An 18,243-nucleotide genomic window follows, 5' to 3' on the forward strand; every position below is an offset into this window, starting at 1 on the left:
AGTGATAGGAAGAAGCCTATAAGCTTATCATGCGCTACCCTATCCACCACATTAATTAATACTTAAATTATATAATGGAGAAATATCCACCATGACCAATAATTCTTCATCAAAACATTGAAAACTAAATAAATAATATCAGTATCCATAATGCAGTACAAAAGAAAACGAAAACAACAGCTTAGATTCCAGTTCCTGGAGAGCCCTCAGGGGGGTTCAGGACCGCTGCCTGGCTTCTCCTGTCAGGCTCACTGTGGCCATCCTCTCCCAAACTATGTCCCCGTTTCTCTCAGGCTGAGCCCAAACGTTTGAACCTTCGTTCGTTACGTCGGCATTCAAATTCTAAATCAACATCAACAAGTATCTTTTTTTATTATATTATTATTCTGTTTAAACCAATGTGGTTTTCTTCACAGTTGCAGATAAATATTAGGCTACACTAATATTATAGTATTAAAAGAAACTGATGAGTTATATTCATTAGTTGGGCTGGGGCTTCTCCCTGGCTGGGTCTGGGGCTGGGAAAGTTGATTTAATAAAAAAAAATAAAAAGACTCATTTAATCAGATTAATCACTTATTCAAATTGAGGATTTAGTTTGAGGATATAAAAAAAATATATATATATTTAATATGAATTATTATATATATTTTTTTTTAATTAAAAAAAAGTTCAGTTGGTTCGAAAAACCTGACGAAGTCGAATCCCAAAAACAGGCTTCGGGAAACAGCCTTAGTTTTGACGTTAGGTTTCTTCATTTGACACCATATAACTCCCACCCACCATATAGCTTCCGTTTCATCCACTCACCTCCACGACTGATCTGCTGACCTACTGATTTACTCTCCATTGTACTTGTTGAAATGGTTTCCTCAGGTATATATACAGCACAGACATCTTGGGAGGCAACAGCTGATTCAAATCGAACAACATGTGAATGTATATTAAATGACGACCATAGCCAATGAGCTATGTTCATGACTATGTGCCGTTAATCGAAATAATTTTTTATTTTTTATATTATTATTATTATTATTATTATTATTATTATTATTATTATTATTATTATATTATTATTATTATTATTATTATATTATTATTAAACGTGCCCTCTCTGCCCTCTCTCTTCCCTTCCAGAAGCCGGTGCCGCGGGGCGGCGAGAAGAGCGCCGGTGCCGGGGGGCGGGGCTGAAGGGCGGGGGGCGCCGCTGGGGTCAGACGGGGGTCAGGACCTCCAGCAGCTGGGAGGAGTCGGACCCCTCCTAGACCTGCGCCTCCCACTCCAAGAAGCCCAGCCTGGGGGCGGGGGGAGGAGGAGCGGAGCCCAAGGAGCAGAGCAGCCAGTAAGAGACCCACGCCCTCTGGGACGTCCCCCGCGGGCTCCATCACATCAAATCACATCAATCACATCAATAGGGATGTCCATATTATCGGCGATAATGGCATTAAATGTGATATCGGAAAATATCGGTATCTGTTTTTTTCTTTTTTTTTTCACAATTCTATAACCTTATTAGCCAGCAAGCAAGTAAGAACAAATTCTTATTTTTATTTATTGTCAAAAATAAGTTGTGTTAATTCCACAACAAGACATATGTAATGTTAATTACCTAAATTATTCCCTTTTTGGGGGGGGGGAAACCCTGCATATATCGGTATCGGTATCGGTTGATAGCGGTATCGGAAATTAAGAGTTGGACAATATCAGTATATCGGTATCGGTAAAAAGCCAATACGAGCATCCCTAAATCAAATCAAATCACATGATTGCCAAGCCCGAAATCACAAGTTAATGTCCCGGTGTTTAAAGTCTTCTTTAAACAAGTCAAGAAGAAACATCACAATACATCAAGAACGAAAAACCCCACATGAAATCCAAAATAAATGTAAAATAAATGAATGCAACACTCCCAGACATACCCCAGAGAAGGTAAGGAAAAACTCACTAAAAACCTAGCAATAGGAAAAAAGCACCACCGGCGATGTGGAGGAGAGAAACTTATAAGGGCCGTTCAAGGGGGGATCCCCCTTCTTGGATGTCGGTGATAATAGTGTTGCTATGGATGGGTGGAGAATAAAACAGGTGAATAGTTGGTATGTATGTACCATATACGTGTATAAAACACAAATATGTGCATGCAATAGCAACTGGGGTACATGAGAACATTTTTGAAAGATTTTAATAAAATAGAGCTAACAACAACAACAACAACAACAAAAGAGAAAGCATAGGGAGACGAGGCTAGTATGAAAATAGGATAAAGCTAAATGTCGAGGTTCGGAGCTCAAAATATCAGAGTCATATATTCCGTTTGCACACGAGTATGTATTCAATGTCAATGATATCCTGAGTCCGGCTCTTGCCTTGTTGTCGCGTGCCCCCCCCCCCCCCCCTGTGACTTCATCCTTCCCCTCACCCTCCTCAGTCTGCCACCCAATGGAGTACAAACAACATAGAATAATCTAATAAAGAAGTACAAGGCTAATATTATTATTATTATTATTATTATTATTATTATTATTATTATTATTATTATTATTATATTATTATTAGTAGGGATTACTAGTGGATCACTAGTGTCGTGTTGTTTCTGCCTTTACTTACCAATTAAAGGCTAATTTCAAGATTTTATTGGGGAAATCATACCGTCGTCAATGAACTATATACCTGCTGTATTGACTAGTCTTTCTGCCGAGTACTTTTGCTTGTATGTAATAAGTGTTAAAGTGCTATAGATAACATTCAGCCACTAGATGTCGCACTAGAGCACCAGCATGTCATTTATCCAATCAGGTGCATTTCATGTGGGTCAATAGACCTATCTCAAACCCTGCCCTCTTTTCTTGATCCTCCAATCACAACTGTCGCTTACCTCGGACAAATCCGAGGTAAGCGACAGTTGTGATTGGAGGATCAAGAAAAGAGGGCAGGGTTTGAGATAGGTCCATTGGAAGTAGGAAGGGGATACATGCATGCAACATGAAACAACGACATTCATTTTGGACCCGCCAACAAAAAATGTCATTATAAATGTATTATCAATCATTATTTGCGGGGGGGGGGGGGGCAATATGTTATTCCGCACCTTTCTAAAATCTCTGTGGACGTATTATTATTATTATTATTATTATTATTATTATTATTATTATTATTATTATTATTATATTATATTATTATTATTATTATTATTATTATTATATATTTTCAAATGATTACTCTACATAAAGGTGTTATCTATAGCACCTTTAAGTGGATAGTTCTGCGTTTCTATTTACAGAGAAAGGACTCTACTAATCAACAACGTCCTTGTTTATTGTTATTTGCACTTACAAACATACATTCTGGAATAAAATAAGTAAAAGAAGACAGTTTCAAATGTGCAGGAAAGGTCATGAAGCCCAAGGGTTTATAAGCGACCCCCCCCCCCTCTTAAACCTATAGGATAACTTCATCCTTCCCCTCACCCTCCTCAGTCTGCCACCCAATGGAGTACAAACAACTAGAATAATCTAAATAAAAGAAGTACAAGGCTATTTTATTATTATTATTATTATTATTATTATTATTATTATTATTATTATTATTATTATTATTATATTATTAGGGGATCACTAGTGGATCACTAGTGTCGTGTTGTTTCTGCCTTTACTTACCAATTAAAGGCTAATTCAAGATTTTATTGGGGGAAATCATACCGTCGTCAATTAACTATATACCTGCTGTATTGACTAGTCTTTCTGCACAGTACTTTTGCTTGTATGTAATAAGTGTTAAAGCTGCTATAGATAACATTCAGCCACTAGAAGTCGCACTAGAGCACCAGCATGTCATTTATCCAATCAGGTGCATTTCATGTGGGTCAATAGACCTATCTCAAACCCTGCCCTCTTTTCTGAATCCTCCAATCACAACTGTCGCTTACCTCGGACAAATCCGAGGTAAGCGACAGTTGTGATTGGAGGATCAAGAAAAGAGGGCAGGGTTTGAGATAGGTCCATTGGAAGTAGGAGGGGATACATGCATGCAACATGTAAACAACGACATTCATTTTGGACCCCCCAACAAAAAAATGTCATTATAAATGTATTAATCAATCATTATTTGCGGGGGGGGGGGGGCAATATGTTTATTCCGCACCTTTCTAAATCTCTGTGGACGTATTATTATTATTATTATTATTATTATTATTATTATTATTATATATTTTCAAATGATTACTCTACATAAAGGTGTTATCTATAGCACCTTTAAGTGGATAGTTCTGCGTTTCTATTTACAGAGAAAGGACTCACTAATCAACAACGTCCTTGTTTATTGTTATTTGCACTTACAAACATACATTCTGGAATAAAATAAGTAAAAGAAGAACAGTTTCAAATGTGCAGGAAAGGTCATGAAGCCCAAGGGTTTATAAGCGACCCCCCCCCTCTAAACCTATAGGATAACTTCATCCTTCCCCTCACCCTCCTCAGTCTGCCACCCATGGAGTACAAACAAACATAGATAATCTAAATAAAAGAAGTACAAGGCTATTATTATTATTATTATTATTATTATTATTATTATTATTATTATTATTATTATTATTATATTATTATTATTATAGGGGATCACTAGTGGATCACTAGTGTCGTGTTGTTTCTGCCTTTACTTACAATTAAAGGCTAATTTCAAGATTTTATTGGGGGGAAATCATACCGTCGTCAATTAACTAATACCTGCTGTATTGAACTAGTCTTTCTGCACAGTACTTTTGCTTGTATGTAATAAGTGTTAAAGCTGCTATAGATAACATTCAGCCACTAGATGTGCACTAGAGCCACCAGCATGTCATTTATCCAATCAGGTGCATTTCATGTGGGTCAATAGACCTATCTCAAACCCTGCCCTCTTTTCTTGATCCTCCAATCACAACTGTCGCTTACCTCGGACAAATCCGAGGTAAGCGACAGTTGTGATTGGAGGATCAAGAAAAGAGGGCAGGGTTTGAGATAGGTCCATTGGAAGTAGGAAGGGGATACATGCATGCAACATGTAAACAACGACATTCATTTTGGACCCGCCAACAAAAAAATGTCATTATAAATGTATTAATCATCATTATTTGCGGGGGGGGGGCAATATGTTTATTCCGCACCTTTCTAAAATCTCTTGGACGTATTATTATTATTATTATTATTATTATTATTATTATTATTATATTATTATATTATTAATATTATTATTATTATATATTTTCAAATGATTACTCTACATAAAGGTGTATCTATAGCACCTTTAAGTGGATAGTTCTGCGTTTCTATTTACAGAGAAAGGACTCTACTAATCAACAACGTCCTTGTTTATGTATTTGCACTTACAAACATACATTCTGGAATAAAATAAGTAAAAGAAGAACAGTTCAAATGTGCAGGAAAGGTCATGAAGCCCAAGGGTTTATAAGCGACCCCCCCCCCCTCTTAAACCTATAGGATAACTACACAGAACCCCCCCCCCCCCCCCCTCACATTATGCACAAACACACATCGCATATCCCTCTCTCATACACACAGATACATACAATACAGCATTATACAACAAGTACAATGTTGGGAAAAAAGACAAGAAAAAAAGACTTTACACAAATACACAGGATAAGAAAGACTACAGGATCTGTAGTTCTTTTTAAGCTCGCTTATAAATGTATTTAAAGTGGAACATGTTAGATGTTTTATTCATCATTCCACATCACTGCACCTCGATAGACAAATGAGAACAACAACAACATCGTTGTTGATGATGATGAGGAAACAGGGCTCCGCTTCCCTCTGAGCGTCTCGCTTCCTCCGTGTGTTTCAGAAGTAAGGAGCCGGAAGCCGCAGTATTCCTTCAGCAGCGTCACTAAGCTGCCCGGCGGCACACGCGGAGCGGCGCGGTGGACCAGGGGCTCCCAGGATCCTCTGCTCGGCAGCACTACCTCAGCCAATCACGATACCTTCCCGGTAGGACGACAGAGTGTCACTAATGACAAGCGCATCTTTTTGATCGCCAAACACACAGGGGGGGGGGGGGGGGGGGTCGAGATACACGTCAAGATAACTGTGGTGTCTATCTTCTTGTCCCGACGATAAGCTAATTTCCAAAATGTTGGCGTGTTCCTTTAACCCTTTCACTGCCACACGACAGCCGGTTAACTTTCACTGTGACAATACAGAAGGTTAGCCCTTTACTATCACACAACCGACGGCGATGCTCCATCATTAGCATCATTTGCGGAGCTAATGATGCTAATGATTGGAGCATCGCCGTCGGTTGTGTGATAGTAAAGGGCTAACATTGAGCAGAAGAATGGATAGACATTGAGCAGAATAATGGATAGACTTTGAGCAGAAGAATGGATAGACATTGAGCAGAGAATGGATAGACCATTGAGCAGAAGAATGGATAGACATTGAGCAGAAGAATGGATAGACATTGAAGCAGAAGAATGGATAGACATTGAGCAGAAGGATGGATAGACATTGAGCAGAAGGATGGATAGACATTGAGCAGAGGAATGGATAGACATTGAGCAGAAGAATGGATAGACATTGAGCAGAAGAATGGATAGACATTGAGCAGAAGAATGGATAGACATTGAGCAGAAGAATGGATAGACATTGGAGCAGAAGAGTTGATAGACATTGAGCAGAAGAGTTGATAGACATTGAGCAAAGAATGGATAGACATTGAGCAGAAGAATGGATAGACATTGAGCAGAAGAATGGATAGACATTGAGCAGAAGAATGGATAGACATTGAGCAGAAGAATGGATAGACATTGAGCAGAAGAATGGATAGACATTGAGCAGAAGAGTTGATAGACATTGAGCAGAAGAATGGATAGACATTGAGCAGAAGAGTTGATAGACATTGAGCAGGCTGTCATGGTTCTGTCCTCTCCACTGAAGCCCGTCTCTTCCTGTTACTCACCAGGGTTGATAGGAAAGAACCAGACCCATCCGACGGATAAGGATCTGAGTGGGTCGACGCTACGCAGCCTCTGGACGACAACACCAGCGCTATAAATAAACCCTGGCTCCCATTGGAGGAGGAGGCCTGTCTGTCACAAGAACCAACGCAGGTGAGTCAAATCAAATCAAATCAAATGTATTTGTAAGGCCCGACACACACGTTAATGTCCCCATGGGCCGGACACGTTTCTTTAAAACAAGTCAAGAAGAAACATCACAATAAGTCAAGAACAAAACAGGACACCATACAAAACAAGAACACCATAAAGTCCAAAAGAATGTAAATGCATGCAAAATAATGCAACACTGCCAGACATACCCACGTGAAGGTAAGGAAAAACTCACTAAAACCTAGCAATAGGAAAAAATGCACCACAGGCAATGTGGAGGAGAGAACCTTAGAAGGCCGTTCAGGGGGGATCTCCCTTCTTAGATATCATGTCGGTGATGGTAGTGTTGCAATAAAACAGGCGAACAGATGGTAAGCAGTTAGAGTCACACTATGCTCTCTTTACCTGAACCAACCTGCACCAAGACTCACCGGTGTGTTGAGTTGTGTCTGTACTGACTGGTACCTTAGAGCAGGTGGAGTTGTGTCTAGACTGACTGACTGACTGACTGACTGACTGACTGACTGACTGACTGACTGACTGACTGACTGACTGACTGACTGACTGACTGACTGACTGACTGACTGACGACTGACTGACTGACTGACTGACTGACTGACTGACTGACTGACTGACTGACTGACTGACTGACTGACTGACTGACTGACTGACTGACTGGTTGACTGACTGACTGACTGACTGACTGACTGACTGACTGACTGACTGACTGACTGACTGACTGACTGACTGACTGACTGACTGACTGACTGACTGGTACCATAGAGCAGGTTTGAAATTACACTGTGTTATCTTGGAATCCAATTATCATGGTGCTATTTCACTCAAAATGGTCTATATTCTTATTTTAATATTGTTGCAAGGAACTATTTTTGATTAACAAAAGCATATACAGTATGTGTATTCTTTACAAGTATGTAGCCTATAGCGCCTGTGTCATGGACCACCCGCATTTCATTGTATACCTGTATGCCGTGACAATTAAAACTCTTGACTTGACTTGACTTGACTTGATGGACGGTAGTATAGTAAAAGAAATACATACCTTTGCATGGATCCATGGAGGTATTCTTCATATTGGATAGACCTTCCAGTCTGACACTCGGGAACAGCTACCGAAGAAGATTTGGACCTTCTCACATTTCAGATTTGTCAGGATCCCTCTGTAAATCAGTAAAGAATATATATAAAAACAGCTGAAGACGTACTTTTATGACTTGGTAGAGACTTGGTAGAGACTTGTAGGCAGCTTCAAGTTAAAAGTGTTTAGAATACAAAGATGAAAATCGCTGTTTGTTTTTGTTTGTTTGTTTGTTTGTTGTTGAAACTTTGCTAAGCATACAAATAATTTCAGTTGTCAATTATAGAATAATGTAAGTTTTATACATTAGTTTATGGTGGTATGGTTGGTATAATATGATGATATGGTGTGATGAGTATAGCTAGGTGTTGCTCACAGTGCAATACATCGCTTGATCTACTATTATTCAGTTCCATTTATTTCAAACCATGCAACCTATACAATACAAGACAACCACAAACAGTACAATAGACAACAGTAACAACAGACACCACTAAATGGTTTGAAAGGGGGACGGAAGAAGCTAAACTTATGACTTTCCATTCCCCGCACCTGACCCCCACTGGCTGCACCTCACATCAACATGTACCTGACCTCTGACCCCCCCTCACATCAACATGTACCTGACCTCTGACCCCACCTCACATCAACATGTAACATCGCTCTGCTGCCCACATTCCCCCGACATCTCAACAAGACATACATGAGTCTGACTCGTTAATACATATTCTACATAACATATTCCTTTTAATAATGCCAAACGGCATGTTCACCCTCCTCCTTATACCTTTCCAATATTCCTTCTTTTATTTACTTTCTTTTAAACTGGTTTATGTTTTTACTCCGTTTTATTGCATTGTAAACAAAAATGGGTACAATACCCTGCATGCAGCAGCGAGGGCCAACAGGACCGGAGCTTGGTGTCATAGTGACGCGTGAGAGAGGTCTGTGATGGTCCGTTCTGATATGGTCGGGCCAAATTATGGAAAAACAGGTCTGGGTTAAATTTCTCTTTTTTTTAATCATTTAACCCTTTCACTACCACACTACCAAAGGGTTAACCCTGTCACTGCGACAATACAGACGGTTAACCCTTTCACTACCACACTACAGACGGTGTCGCCTGTTGTCCCATAACGGGACACTCTCTCCTCCAGTCCGTCCCGGCAGCGACGACGGGGGCTAATGTCTCGGTCAGACGGATCACTAGTTAAGGGGGGGGGGGGGGGGGGGGGGGCGGACAAAGCTCTGTTTTGGGCCGAGCTTAAGTGTCTTCTGCAGCGGAGACGGGAGAGAGGGACCTCTATAATTCATTTGTCATGTAGACTAGACACACAATACAGGCTCCCACCGTGCCTTCTCCTCCCTCCTCTCTCTCTCTCTCTTATTCCGTCTCTTTCTGTCTCTCTCCCCACCGCTGTTGCTTATTCATGAGATTTAAGACTGTTAAGATCAAGTGTCTCTTAAATGGCCCCCTCTAGTGCCCCCCCCCCCTCCGACCCCCCACGTGGTTTGTTTTGTTGGCTTACGCCTTGTCTCCTCCTTGAAACTACACGTGTCTGTTTCTAGTGCCACTTTTTTCCTCCCATCCCTTTCACTGTCATTTGATCACTCTTTCTACCTTTTAATCGGGCTGCAATTCACTATTCTCTTCTCTCTTCTTCTCTTCTCTTCTCTTCTCTTCTCTTCTCTTCTCTTCTCTTCTCTTCTCTTCTCTTCTTCTCTTCCTCTTCTCTTCTCTTCTCTTCTCTTCTCTTCTCTTCTCTTCTCTTCTCTTCTCTTCTCTTCTTCTCTTCTCGCCACTCCTCTCTACCTTCTTCCTCTCTTCATTATTCACTTTTATTCACCTGTCTGTATCTTTCTCCTCTCTTCTCTCTCCTCTCTTCTCCTCTCTTCTCTTTCTCTTCTCTTCTCTTCTCTTCTCTTCTTTCTCTTCTCTTCTCTTCTCTTCTCTTTTTCTTTCTCTTCTCTTCTCTTCTCTTCTCTTTCTCTTCTCTTCTCTTCTCTTCTCTTCTCTTCTCTCCTCTTCTCTCCTCTTCTCTCCTCTTCTCTCCTCTTCTCTTCTCTTCTCTTCTCTTCTCTTCTCTTCTCTATTCTTCTCTTCTCTTCTCTTCTCTTCTCTTCTCTTCTCTTCTCTTCTCTCCTCTTCTCTTCTCTTCTCTTCTCTTCTCTTCTCTTCTCTTCTCTCTCTTCTCTCTCTCCTTCTCTTCTCTTCTCTTCTCTTCTCTTCTCTTCTCTTCTCTCTCTCTCTCTCCTCTCCTCGTCTCTTCTCTTCTCTTCTCTTCTCTTCTCTCTCTTCTCTTCTCTTCTCTTCTCTTCTCTTCTCTTCTCTTCTCTTCTCTTCTCTTCTCTATCTTCTTCTCTTCTCTTCTCTCTCTCTCTCTTCTCTTCTCTTCTCTTCTCTTCTCTTCTCTTCTCTTCTCTTCTCTTCTCTCTTCTCTTCTCTTCTCTTCTCTTCTCTTCTCTTCTCTATTCTCCTCGTCTCCTCTCTCTCCTCTCTCTCTTCTCTTCTCTTCTCTTCTCTTTTCTTCTCTTCTCTTCTCTCTTCTCTTCTCTCTTCTCTCTCTCTTCTCTTCTCTTCTCGTCTCTTCTCTTCTCTTCTCTTCTCTATTCTCCTCTCTTCTCTTCTCTTCTCTTCATTATTCACTTTCTTCACCTGTCTGTCTCTCTCTTTGCACCCCTGTCTCACGTCTCACTGTGAGGGTAGAGGAGAGTGCCCACTGTGCCCGTAGACCCTCCGACATCCCATCAGACAAGTGTGTTGTTAAAGAGGAGACTGGAGAGAACGGACACTTCTAAAGGTACTTCTAGTGTCGAGCACGCTTGGCTAACTAACTCATTATCTCAATTGAATTGTTATTGTTGCCGTGTCCAAAGACTTCTATGCAGAGCTGCCTTTACAGTACACCTGTGCACATTTGAATACTTTATTTGGTTCCCAAATTATATTACATGAACAGGGAATCAAATGTATCGGGTGCCAAGCAGAACTGAACACTAAGGGTGTAGGGTACGCATAGCACCTCCTTCTCCACGCGGCTAAGCTGATTGATTGATTGATTGAACATTTTATTAACAGATTGCAGAATGGGTACAATACAGTACAGCTCAATACACACAATTGTTAAGGGGATGCAGACCAGAGAAAGACTATCATCTTGTTTACATCAGGGTCCCCCATTTTCAATTCATCATAACATATATGACATACATGACATACAGATAGACAGTACTGCTACATCTATACATTTATGACATACCAGATTTACAAATACAGTACTGTTTGTGATACAAAAATAGTCTAAAAAAGAGAGATATACATTTGACGAAGAAACTGTACATTGGAGGAGGTTGGGCAGGTGGGGTGGGGGGGGGGTGGGTAGGCGAGGGGGGGGGGGGGGTAACTGTACATTGATTATCGACGAAACCTTACTTGGTCCCAAGAAGAGGGTCTCGTGTATTATTGGGTTAGGACATTTACTGTACATTGGAGGGGGTTGGGATTTAGACATATACAGGGCCAGTTTCTAATTGCAGTCTCCCATAGGTGCTCTTTGAGAGTGGTTTTGAAAGTGGGTAGTGATTCACATTCCTTTACAGCTGTGGGTAGGGCGTTCCACATTGATGTGGCATAATTGCGAAACGTGTTTAGTCCCTTGTTTGAGCTGAATCTGGGTTTAACATTTCGCCGTCGACTAAAGACGCACTTCTTCAACCATTATCTGAATAAAAAATAAAAAAATAAAAGAATATATATCTAACCTGACTAACCTTACTGTCATGCACTTGTCCTAATAACTAACCTACACTGTAGCACTCAACACTTGATGAACATTGTTACTCAGCTGATAGAGTTGTGCCCTTCCTGATGGCTTGTCGTACAGAACTTGTAAGTCGCTTTGGATAAAAGCATCAGCTAAATGACTAAATGTAAACATGATTTGTGGAGCTCCCTCTGGTGTTGTGGTCGTGGTATTCACTGACCTTTGGGAAGTATTTTGACATGTACATGGGTACCTTAGTGGTGTAGTGTATCTTGTAGACCAGGCCCATTGCAAGTTTCTGTACTCTGTTGTCTACTCTAAGCCATCCTAGGTAGGTTGTCAAAGCTGCCAATAATAGCTGAGACGAAGCAACATTTGGCAATTGGTAAATGGCTGCTTTTTTATATAGCGCTTTTATCCAAAGCGCTTACAATTTGTTGCTCACATTTGACCCATTCACTCACACATTCACACACCGACGGCGGAGGCAACATGCAAGGTGCCAACCTGCTCATCGGAGCAGTTAGGGGTTAAGTGTCTTGCTCAAGGACACATCGACAAGCTGCCCGGGAGGAGCGGGAATCGAACCGGGAACCTCCGGATTACCAGACGACTGCTCTACCTCCCGAGCCACTGTCGCCCACTGGCAATTTGTTTGGCTTTTCTCTTTGACATTGCAGCAATTCTCAGACCACTCATGGTGCATTTATATACATGGCCAAGACTTCCGAATATAAGTAGTATACTATATCTACACTTGTACCCAAGGCTGGTTATCACATTGAGCAATGGTTGGTATTTTATATACTTGTCCCGGAAAGCCTGGTCCATGTACAGGTCAAAGCCACAGCCTACTTCTAAGATTAGCACCTCCTTGTGGCTGGTGTCAACAAAAACAACATCAGGTGTATTTGGTATGTTGGCAAAGACATCATTGGTAAAAACCAAACCATTCTAGTAGCACTCTGGTATGCTTGTACATTGTTGCACTAGAAGACTCATATGCAGAGCTGCCCTACAGTACACATGTAAACACACACACACACACACACACACACACACACACACACACACACACACACACACACACACACACACACACACACACACACACACACACACACAGATCTGATGCAACTGTAACAATTTACTGACCTCAGCCACCAATATCAGCAATATCTTCAATGCATGTATACATACTGTAGTATCCAGGGGTGTAAAGTACTTGAGTAATTGTACTTTGTTACAATACTTTATTTAAAAACAGCCAATCAAATCCCCATCAATGGAAAATTAACCCGCCCCATACCCATGCTGATTGGTCCTTGTGCAAGACTAGAAAGCCGGGATCTTTGATTAAACACCTGCTCTCAGAAGAATAGACAGTCAGAAGTGTGTTTTGAGCCAGATACTCTGACTTTTACTTGAGTACGATTTTGAGACAGTACCCATACTTTCACTTAAGTATAATCTCTGGGTACTTTTTACACCCCCACCCCCCCCCCCCCCCCCCCCCCCCTGATAGTATCACAAACAACCAAATACCAAGCTCGTCTGAATGTTTACGAGCCATGCCGTGATACAGTTAAAGGTAAACGCTACCTATGCTAATGAAACACTTTCAGTTAATATCTCATCAACGCCTGGTGGGAGAAAACTACTAAATGACTAACATGGTAAACACCAAGGTGTCCCTAAAACGGTGTCCCACAGTTCGCCTGGGGGCTGTTGTTTGTTGAGAGAAACTTTAAACTAACAACGGCGGCTGGCTGCGTGGTGCCAACAGCTCCCGCTATTCACACGGCCCGTTAGCATTGTGAATAACACCGGCTACTTACACTCCGCTGGAGACAAGGACTCAAATACACACCGCTACCTGCGCCCCAGCTGCTAAGTAGAGGGTAAATTGCACGTGAAACAAACAGTCTTTTAAGACGGAACAATGGGGTCATTTGACTAATTACCCCGATAGAACCGGCCCTCCTCTCAGGACTGAATGGTAGGTGTTGGTCGAAAAGGCTGAATGGCTTCAATGACTTATTTATCTCGGCGCTCCGTTTAGACGACACAGAACAGTAGCTACCCCACACTAATTAGCGGCAATAAAGTAGGGCATGCTTAAACACATCGGGCCTTGTTTATATCAAGTGAAATGCATACACACACGTCATTATCTACCGACGGCTTTTTAAATTATACACTTAAATATACACTCATTTCCAAGTCACAGTTACAACACCTTGAAGAAGGCCATGTGTAGGCCGAAACATGTCGGTATTTTAAAACTTTCTAAATAATGTAAGCAATTAATAAAGGCATTTTAAAATTGTAGAGCTGCCTTGGATCTCAACTTTTCTTCTATAACTCATTTCCAAGTGTTGTGGAATATTTCAAATGAGCCAAACAGTGAAGCTGTAGAAATAATTCAGAATGAGTCAATTGTATGAAAAATAGAACATTTAGTTTATTTAATCTATTTCCATGATGGCCATAGAAGAAAATGATCAGTTTATCACCGGAGAGACACGCGAGACGGATACAAATATAAATGCATTTGTACATAAATAAATAACAGAATGAATCAAGATCATTATGCATTGGTGGAGAAGATAAAGGGGAAGCATATAAACTTGTAATTTTCTGATGTTAAATGAAATAGTGGATGTATAGTCCAAGTGGGGTCCTGAGGGGGGGGGGGGGGTGGGGGGGGGGGGAGGGGAAGGAAAGAGCGAGGAAGAGCACATGTATTGTATTTATTATTTTTATGTCTTTTAATCTACATTATTTTGACTTAATTACTGGACTGTCATTATTGTTATTATTATTTCTGTCATTGTCCTGTGATTTATCATCGATTATTACTGTTACTGTATTGTTTGTCTAGTTTCATGTTAAAAAAGGAAAATAAAAAACATTTGTTCAAAAAAAAAAAGATCATTATATGCGTTCACAATATATACACTTTAGCATGAAAACACAGGACAGTCTTGCAGACATTTGATGAACGGATGGTGTTTCTTTCAGGGAACTTTGTGAGCGCGAAGTACAACCTGTCGGGGGGCTACGTGCCGTCCTTCCAGAAGAAAGAGGTGGGCTCCGTGGGCCAGAGGATCCAGCTGGCGCCCCTGGGTGCAGGACAGCACACAAGTAAGAGGTTTACACCTATACAATATCCTCATACACTGATTAAGATTAAACTGGACTTTGAAGAAGTTCTTTATTCGTTGCACACATTGACAATGTCGTCATGCAGTGACACACACACATGCGATGGGCGACACACACAGGAACACATGCAATTTTATTTTGGGTCGCCGATGACATTTTCCTCTCTGCGTTTGACCCATCCCGTCGTTCCTCCCCCCCCAAGGGCAGCCGGAGCAGACACGGGCTCCAATCCAAGTGCTCCTGTCCGTCTTCGTCAGGGACGCGACAGCGTTAGCGATCTGTTGTTGTGCATGTTTTTCCTTTGGGTTATCTTATCTGGGGGGGAAACCCTTGCGAGCACGAGGAGAACATGCAAACTCCACACAGAAAGGCCCGGGAGAGATACCCTATAACCTGGGTAACTGGCAACCTGGTCCCCAAGCGAGGATTCGAACCCAGGACCTTCTAGCTGTGATGATGATGTGACACAGTGTTAACCACTACACCACCGTGCCACTACAGACGTACACCTATAGCGTCCACTACTCTGCTCCGTCGTCTTTGAGCTCTCAATCTGGGGTTGCGTGGAAGAAACAATGAAACCACACTTAGAGGGATACATTCACTGGGCCAGAATTCTAATGTAGAATTAAAATAAAAAGGTGTTAAGTGAAGTGCGAGTGAGCGTTCATACCTGTGCAATAAGGTCGGCTGGTCTGCTCTGTTCTACATGAAGCCACGGCTGGAGATCGATGAATACTGTGAGTGAATATTGTGTGAGTGAATGAACACCTTGTGAGTGAATGAATTCATTCATTGATACCTTTGTGAGTGAGCAATCGTTCTGCTTTTAATTGTTCCTTTTCTTCTTTTCTATTCCTCTATTTAATCTTCAGCTGCAACCAGCGGCTCTATGGGTCACTCTGTTTGTTAGTTGGTTGTTGGTCGGTCCACAAACATGCCCCAGTGCCACCCTCTTCCACAGCTCTCCCCCTGGGAGGCCCAGATTGTGTGTATGTGTTGTTCATGCCAATTGCTTAACCCTTTCACTGCCACACTACAGAAGGTTAACCCTTTACTATCACACTACCGACCCTGATGTCGTGTGGCAGTGAAAGGGTTGACCTTCTGTGTTGTCGCAGTGAAAGGGTTCAAAGGTGGCATGACGATGGGAGCGGCCTCTCTAGCCATCTGTTCATCCACTTTAATTCTACTTTAATTCACTGCATCTCTCTCTTCTTCTCTTCTTCTTCTTCTTCTTCTTCTTCTTCTTCTTCTTCTTCTTCTTCTTCTTCTTCTTCTTCTTCTTCTTCTTCTTCTTCTTCTTCTTCTTCTTCTTCTTCTTCTTCTTCTTCTTCTTCTTCTTCTTCTTCTTCTTCTTCTTCTTCTTCTTCTTCTTCGTTGTTTCAGTCAACCTCTCCTCTTCTCCTGATGATAATAAAAAAGACAAACAAAAATATGCCTCGTCCAGGTTCACATCCAATGCATCTCTGAGTGAAAATAACGAAGGTAATCTTGATTTTTTTCTTTCTTTTTTAGTTTACTAACTTTACCAAAGGTATACAAACTTTGTACAACCAAAACAAACTCTGAATACAATTCTAGACTCATATTCACCCGTTGTCTAGTGTTGGGCCTTTAATAACGGCTCACTCAATCAACTAGAGAAAGAAAACAGGGCTCCATTCTTTCTGATTTCTTTTTTTTTGCCGATGGGGCCATCCATTTGTTTAAGTTTGGATCCCTGATTGGGCCTTTTAAGTTACTCCCGTTTTCTTTTCTCCCGTCCGATATTATGGAAAAATGGGAAAAGCTTAGGTAGCTGTTTGGTTGTTGCCTAAGGAAACGTCTTCAGATTAGCAAGCCTAAACGTGCACGACATGACAGTAAGCAGAGAGACACAGCCACATAGATACCGTTGATAGATTGATAGATTGATCCTCTGACTGTTGTTCTCCCACAGACTACGACGGCGGCTGGAGGAGGCGGGCCGACCGGACCCAGGCTAAAGGCACCAGCTACACCGCTCTGACCAAACCATCTGCCAACCTGCTGACCAGAGCTGCCCCCATCCAGCCCGTCCACGGCAGGGTCGACTGGGCATCCAAGTACGGAGGAAACCGCTAGTAGGGACGCCGGCTAAGGTTCTTACCGAGACGTGCTGCGTCACGACAACATCCATGCAAAGCAGGGATGATTTGACCCTTGTAGACGATCTTACGCTAGCCCAGACACAAGAGTGCCACCCATGGGTTGAAGGCCTCATCGTTATCACCACTGCTGAATGTAAACCTAACCAAGGTTTTTTTTCTTTTTTTAAGTCAACGACGGACGCAGCCATACGCTCTGGACGGTTCACACCGGTATCGCTCCTCGAGATGCGTGGAAACTGAAGTCACGCGCCGCCAACAAGGATCAAACTGCAAAGTGAACACAGCTGGATGTTGAAAGCATCCCGGGCTGCTTCCTCACCACACAGGGCCTCTGCCAGACAGACAGCAGGCTAATGTACATCTAGTTCTGCATCTCAAAGAATGACACACTAGTTAAAGCCTAACATCAGAAGCAGAAGACGCTTCTGTCATGTTCAACTCAAATAGAGACGACCAGTGATGTGACACAGTGGTTTTTTTTATTTATCCAAACTATTCAAAGTATTTCCTCGATTTCCTCCCAAAAGTTTATATTTTGTAGGACACACATACTGTATATTTAATGTTTTTTTTTTTTTTATATACTTGAACGTTAACGTAATTTAAAAGATGTGTTTAAACGTAACCCATGTTGGTCCAGTGTGTGAACGCACTGACAGAGAAGATACACGTAGAGAGGAAGATGAGGAACAAACCCTCCTCCTCCTCTGTGCCAGTTTTTGAGAACCAACTCAACCCACCGAGGATACCGTCACAAGTCACGACTCGACCCCCCGTCCGCACGTCGGGGCACGATGTTCCCGGAGCATCAAACACGACGCGTGTCCTTTGATGATGTACTAGAAGAGACATTTCCTCATGCCTTCCACACACCATGGTCTGCTTCTTGTGATGTAAACCGCGGTATGCTTCTATGGTATGATCGACGGGCTGTTGTTCCAAGGCAGCCCAGCTTGTCTCTCTGAAGGCAAAGCTTGC

The 18,243-nt window shown here is 41.8% G+C and overlaps 1 pseudogene across 1 annotated transcript in view; it reads left to right on the forward strand.

The window, feature by feature from the left end:
* LOC311238636 (serine/threonine-protein kinase MAK-like) overlaps positions 1-17,239 on the forward strand; it is a 32,765-nt pseudogene extending 15,526 nt beyond the window's left edge. The window contains exons 6-13 of the transcript in view: positions 877-905; positions 1,138-1,342; positions 5,886-5,981; positions 6,955-7,037; positions 9,359-9,410; positions 14,990-15,112; positions 16,523-16,621; positions 17,076-17,239. The product of the transcript in view is annotated as a serine/threonine-protein kinase MAK-like (transcript). The remainder of the gene's footprint in view (positions 1-876; positions 906-1,137; positions 1,343-5,885; positions 5,982-6,954; positions 7,038-9,358; positions 9,411-14,989; positions 15,113-16,522; positions 16,622-17,075) is intronic.
* The last annotated feature ends 1,004 nt before the right edge of the window (positions 17,240-18,243 follow it).

Source organism: Notolepis coatsorum (genome assembly GCF_963971535.1).
Source record: "Notolepis coatsorum genome assembly, chromosome: 12".
Lineage (NCBI taxonomy): Eukaryota > Metazoa > Chordata > Actinopteri > Aulopiformes > Paralepididae > Notolepis > Notolepis coatsorum.